Source organism: Clupea harengus, chromosome 20 (assembly GCF_900700415.2).
Source record: "Clupea harengus chromosome 20, Ch_v2.0.2, whole genome shotgun sequence".
NCBI lineage: Eukaryota > Metazoa > Chordata > Actinopteri > Clupeiformes > Clupeidae > Clupea > Clupea harengus.
In genome coordinates, this window is record NC_045171.1 from 20,592,780 (window position 1) to 20,599,482 (window position 6,703).

The 6,703-nt window shown below is 47.7% G+C and overlaps 1 pseudogene; it reads right to left on the reverse strand.

Annotated features, from left to right (window-relative positions):
- The window catches only part of LOC105907205, a 12,236-nt pseudogene extending 5,814 nt beyond the window's left edge, over window positions 1–6,422 (reverse strand).
- Window positions 6,423–6,703: the final 281 nt, after the last annotated feature.

Here is a 6,703-nt window from a genome sequence, read left to right on the forward strand (position 1 = left end):
AGAAAGAGCCTGAGGGCAAGCCACATGACCCACAGCCCAGAAAGGCCTGTGGTTTAGATGGTGTCCTGAATGAGACGCTAGGACATACAGACATCAGACAGAAAGGCCCGTGGTGTAGAAGGTGTCCTGAATGAGACGCTAGGACATACGGACCTCAGAGGTGTAGATGGTGTCCTGAACGAGACGCTAGTGCATACAGACCTCAGATTGTAATTGGCCATTCTGATGCGTTCTCATCTCATATAAAATCCAGGGTATTTCCCTGACTCCTGGAACAAAGGACTTCTGCCCCCAATATACGAGAATGGTGACGTATCTGACCCTCACAGGGGCATCTGTGTCAACAGTAACCTTGGGCAGTATACTTATACACAACAACTAACCTTGGGCAGTATACTTAACACAACACTAACCTTGGAACAGTGTTCTTGCAGTATATCTTAACACAAGAGTAATTGACCTGTCCACAGACACAGTGTCTTCAGCAAAAGCCATATTGGCCTTCTCTCAAATCATCGGACATCAGACCACATTTTCATCCTCCACACCCCAATCGATAAACATGTAAACCAACATAAAGGTCAAATCTTTGCATGTTTTGTGGACTTCCAAAAGGCACTTGACTCTATTTGGCATACTGGACTACTATATAAACTCATTTGACTCTATTGGGCATACAGTACTACTATATAAACTCACTTGACTCTATTGGGCATACAGTACAGGACTACTATATACATTCACTTGACTCATTTGGGCATACAGTACAGGACTACTATATACATTCACTTGACTCATTTGGGCATACAGGACTAAAACATAGTCATGCATAGAAGCGTGGTGGGGGTGTGAAGGGTTGGGTGTAACAGTACTGACCTTTTCCACCAAATGAGGGGGTTCAAACATTTACAGGACTGCAGTTTGAGTTTACACGATTCAACATTTACAGGGCGCTGTTTGAGTCCTACACTAATGCAAGATTTACATAATGAACTGGCACACAGAGAGTACCCTCTGGGTACAGAAGAAAACAAATGCTGAATTACTGAATTAAACAAACACACCCTTCCCCGAAATTCCACACACTGAAAGGCATCCACTGTTGTGAACTACCACACACAGATGGTTCCTCAGTTGAAGCAAAGTCCATTAAAGCCCTGTCACCATCAGTTCCAACCTGCTGTATCTATGGTAGAGTTCACAGGCTGCTGTATCTATGGTAGAGTTCACAGGCTGCTGTATCTATGGTAGAGTTTACAGCGTGATGTATCTATGGTGAGTTTACAGGCTGCTGTATCTATGGTAGAGTTTACAGCCTGATGTATCTATGGTAGAGTTTACAGGCTGCTGTATCTATGGTAGAGTTTACAGGCTGCTGTATCTATGGTAGAGTTTACAGGCTGCTGTGGGTGCACACAGACTTTAGAACCTCACCATGAAACATGTCAGAATTGCGATGGCGTTGACAGACCACACCACACAAAGACTTCAGTAACTAGGAAGCCAAGGGGAAGACAGCAGAGGGCTGTGAGCTGAATACAGTATTGATATCACACACCAGAAAGAGAGAGAGAGAGACAGAGAGAGAGATGAAGGATAGAGGGGAAGGAGTGTGAGAGAGAAGGAGAGAGAGATAGAAAAGAGAGAGGGAGAGCGAGTGAGTGGGAGAGAAAGAGAATGAATCAGACTAAAATATGACCCTGGGGTGTAGTATTTGTTTAGCTGTTCACTCTGATGTCACCTCACCATGGAACAGATTTGGCACTGATGCGGGCCAGATGCGGCCCTGATGCGGCCCTGATGCAGCCTAGTTTAGCAGTGATTTGTTCATTCATGTGTACTGCCACCTCCCCCAGCTCTCAGAGTGGGTCGGGACACCCGGCTGGAGGAATTTATGAAGAAACTATGGAGAGAGAAGAGGAGAGGAGAGGAGAGAGAACAGGAGGAGAGAGAGGAAAGGAGAGAGAACAGGAGGAGGAGAGGATAGTGAAGAGGAGGGAGAGAGAGAGAGAGGAGATGAGAGAAAACAGGAGAGAGAGAGAGAGAGGGAGCGAACAGGAGGAGAGAGGGGAAAAGAAAGCAAGGGGAGGAGAGAGAGGAGGAGGAGGAGGAGAGAGAGCGGAGAGAGGAGGAGGAGGAGGAGAGATGAGAGGAGAGAGAGAGAAGAAAGAGAGATAGAGTAAGGAGAGGCGCGTGTAAGAGGGCAGCCAAAGATGTTACCAAAGATGGAGAACAGCATGCTGGAAGCGTTACATCCCATACACATATGCACATAAGTTGGAAGTCACATAGATCCTGAAGTTCTGTCTGTGACAATGGGGCAAGCAAACATCTGGGCCTACAGGAAGGGAGGTTCTGTATCTAGTAAAGAGGTTTCTGGGCCTACAGGAAGGGAGGTTCTGTATCTAGTAAAGAGGTTTCTGGGCCTACAGGAAGGGAGGTTCTGTATCTAGTAAAGAGGTTTCTGGGGTTACAGGAAGGGAGGTTCTGTATCTAGTAAAGAGCAGCTGGGGCTACAGGAAGGGAGGTTCTTTATCTAGTAAAGAGGTTGCTGGGGTTAAGAGAAGGGAGGTTCTGTATCTAGTAAAGTGCAGCTGGGGTTAAAGGAAGGGAGGTTCTGTATCTAGTAAAGAGCAGCTGGGGTTAAAGGAAGGGAGGTTCTGTATCTAGTAAAGTGCAGCTGGGGTTAAAGGAAGGGAGGTTCTGTATCTAGTAAAGGGGTGGTTCTGTATCTAGTAAAGAGGTTGCTGGGCCTACAGGAAGGGAGGTTCTGTATCTAGTAAAGAGGTTGCTGGGCCTACAGGAAGGGAGGTTCTGTATCTAGTAAAGGGGTTGCTGGGGCTACAGGAAGGGAGGTTCTGTATCTAGTAAAAGGGTTGAAAAAGGCCATTGTCAGTAATGAAGTAACCATTAACCTCTGGGCTCTTTTCTGCTCTCAGTCCTTGAAGACAAAACACACTTAAATAAAAGTACGTATTAGTGTGTGATGGAAGTACTCTCATAGTTGTAATAGAAACAACAGACACACAGACACACACAGACACACTTTGCATAAGTCAGCAAGGATCCACCCCTCCACAGACAGACACAAGCATTGTGCAGGGGTCAGTAAGGACCCCCGACACACACACACCCACCCCTCCAAACACAAACACACACTTCAGAATTGAGACAGGACTAAGCCAAGCAGAAAGATCTTTACCAGAAGGTTCCCTCTTTTCTGTTTGAATTGGATAATGATCTACTTGCTACTGGGATCCTTGTCTGTGTGCTAGCATTAGCTTAGTGTTGAGCAGCTGAGGCAAGTACCCTTACAACATCTGTCACTGACAGCGACTCTGTGTGCTAGCATTAGCTTAGTGTTGAGCAGCTGAGGCAAGTACCCTTACAACATCTGTCACTGACAACGAGTCTGTGTGCTAGCATTAGCTTAGTGTTGAACAGCTGAGGCAAGTAACCTTACAACATCTCTCACTGACAACAAGTCACTGCCTTTCAGTCTCTCTGACTACCCTGCTTCATCTGTGTAAATTCAGTCTCTTTCAGTCAAATGCCGTTCAGTTGCTCATCTTCATTCGATATCGAGTCCTACCCTCTGTTATTGTTATAGTGTTGAACTCTCTCTCTTTCTCCCTCTCCCAATGTGCTCCTCCTGATGTGTTTGTTGTTATTGCTGTAGCTGTCGGCACCGTGTGAAAGGCTAGTGGTTGATAAACTAAGATCATGGGACAGCTTAAATCTGCCCTCTTTATTTACTCTTTATTCACTCTTTATCTAAGTCCACACACCCTGTCTTATCAGCTCAAGCTCACCACCGCTCCGTACCCGGATGTGTATCAGTTATTCAGCCCGCGTGCCTCACTGGGTTTGCCCTCGGGCGCTCCGGTCCATTTCCTTGTTACGACTCATTATCTCAGGGCTCCGCCACCCACCGATGCCAGCTGCAAGTGCGGGGTTCAAGCGGGCTCACCGCACCTGGGCCACTCTTCCCCACGCCACAACCCCCCCGCGAACATTCCACGTGCGGGCCATAAACACTCAGCACCTTGGACAGCGCTCACGTGCACTCCTCATGCTAAAGTGGGCGCGCGAATCTCACTGAAAACAACATGCAAACTGGGAACTCTTCTCCCCAAACAAAACGAAATAGTTATAATAATGAATAAATACACTCAGCTTCATAACCAATTTAGTTGATACCAAAGAAGAAAAGACAGTTAACAGTGATCAAACAATGGCTTCGATCAATAAACACGAAAGATTAAGGAATCGTATAACCTTAGAGAGCACTCTTGGTGTGTCCATGCAGCCCCCTGGGCGCCCATTCCTGCTGCCCTTAGAGGAGAGCTGCGCATAGGCTCCCGCACGTGTGGCATCTGTTGTAATTAAGTAAAACAGCAGATATCTCACCCTTATAGATGAACTCCTCCGTCTCCAAGTCGAAGCCTTCCCGGAGGCACTTCCTCACAGCCCCGATATGGTGGAGTTAAACTGCCGACTGCACTGCGACTCCATGGCCGGGGCAGCGGCCCACAACCTGCCGCTTCCCCCGCAGAAGAGCTCCGTCACTCGGCCCCGGGTTTTTCCTCTCCACTGTACCCTTCGGAGGCATCCGGAGCGGCAGGTTGTGATTGGAGATGTAGATGAAACCCGGGTCTTTCCTCTTGTTGTTGGCATAATTTTTACAGCGTTCCCGGTGTCTCCGCGCGTCCGTCTCATACCAGTGGTCAGTGCAAATAGCCATCGCAAGTAAAGCCAGCGAGCAGAGCGCCAAGAACAGTCCCCGCGCCAGTGAGAATCTTCATGGCAGCCATCTTCCTCGCGCAACGGAGAGCGCAGACAGACTGGATCCTCCGGAAACCTGCGGCACAATTCACAGATTCCCCGTGCACACAACCGCGATCATGACGGACGCCACCCCCCGTCCCCCGATGACTACTTTAGGTTTCAGTGGAGAGCTGAGACAGATGCGACGCTCGTCCCACCATCTGCTCCGGAGTGACGAAGAGCGAGAGAGGCAGAGAGAGGATGCCTGTCGAGGGATGCTGCCTGCGAGGAGCCGGATGGTGATGCAATGCGCTCTGTCTCCGCTGGGGCTGGTGCGGAACAGACGCAGGAATCAGAGCGGAGACGCGGAAACCGCCAGTACCAGAAGGGCGGGGAGTGACTGACAGCTGGGAAAAGTGTCACAGAGAATGGACTTCTACCTCACTTACTCTGCTCGGGAAAAAAAACACTGGTCATGCAGGGAACTTCGGGAGGAGCAAATCTATTCACAACGCGTCCTCAGGTTTGTTTACATGTTTGTACACAACTGCCCGGGTTTGCAGGGCTGTCATTGGATGATAGGTGGATGTGGGTGAAGCAGAAAGTGGTCAGTGGGCTAATTGACCACTCCCCCTAGCCCAGAATAGCCATTTAAACCTCATGGAAGACTATTGTTCGTCTATTGTCTGCGAATGCTAAACGGGAATAAGTTAGTGGTAGTCTACAGGAACAACAACTGGGCATTAGGATGAAGAGCACATGAACACTGGGTTGATCATGGCAGGCAGATGAGTAAGATACAATACCAGGCTTGCATTAGTAGGCTGCTGTAGTCCACTCAGCGACACACAGTTGACACATATAGATAGAGACACCAAAACGTGTTGACGGTTCACCATTATCCCAAAGCAGGAGCGCGGCGCGCATGCTTAGATCACACAGGGCAGGCTATAGACAAGTGTGGGTGTATATATAGAGCGCACGCGCAAATAGCCCACGGCACGGTGCCTTAGGGCATATGACAAGCGATAACCCGCATGGGAGTTGTCATGGTAACGGCCCTTCGTCTACCAAACTGTGTCGAAATTGGACAAGTGTGAAGGCGCAATCGATACCCCCTGCCCGCGTCCCATATGACATTTTAGGCTGAAAACGCGCTCACGGCGGAATACTGAAGCGTGGCGAGACGCTTCCGTTATGTGGTTTTCTTCTCTGCACAGCAACAAAAACGAGTTGTCTCTCGTCACTGGGAAATTAAACTGGTACAAGAATAGATAGACCTGTTTTATTTTAGTCGTTTATGTCTCGCATACAGAAACCATTGTTCCAGCCGAACATCACGACAGTACCTTAATGGTTATCTGGAAACTAACTTGCCATCTGGCTTTGTGGGCTGTTCAGTGAGTGTGTGTGTGTGTTTGAGGGGAGGACAGTAGCAGTTTTCCCCAAAGTAAAGTTGCAAAGTCGAATTCCTCCACTATTTCCACAATTTTTGTCATGGCAACACTCCCCCTATCTGGACAATTAAAGCACAGGACTGACCTTCGCCCAAAGCCTCTGACCGTGTCCGTGCGGTTAGTGTACTCATATTTGACTGAGTTTGTGTGCGGTTGGGGTGGGGGTGGAGGGTTGGAAGTCCTTCCTCTTTTCTGCATCGTTTAAGGATGTGTGAAATCACGAGCTAAACTGAAAACGAAGACGTGCCAACCTCACGAACCTAAACTATACTTCACGCAGGTATACCTCTTTAAAAAATAATTTGTGTTTCGATTAGGACTGTGGTTAAGTGTAAGTGAATATCTATTTAAAAGTAATAACATTTTAAATTAGGTTAAAATTCCATTATAAATTATATTACAATATGTACAATATCGTTCTGTTTTAATAGACTAAACATATTAAGTTGCTTACTGGATGGCTTGGTATTCAGGTTAGT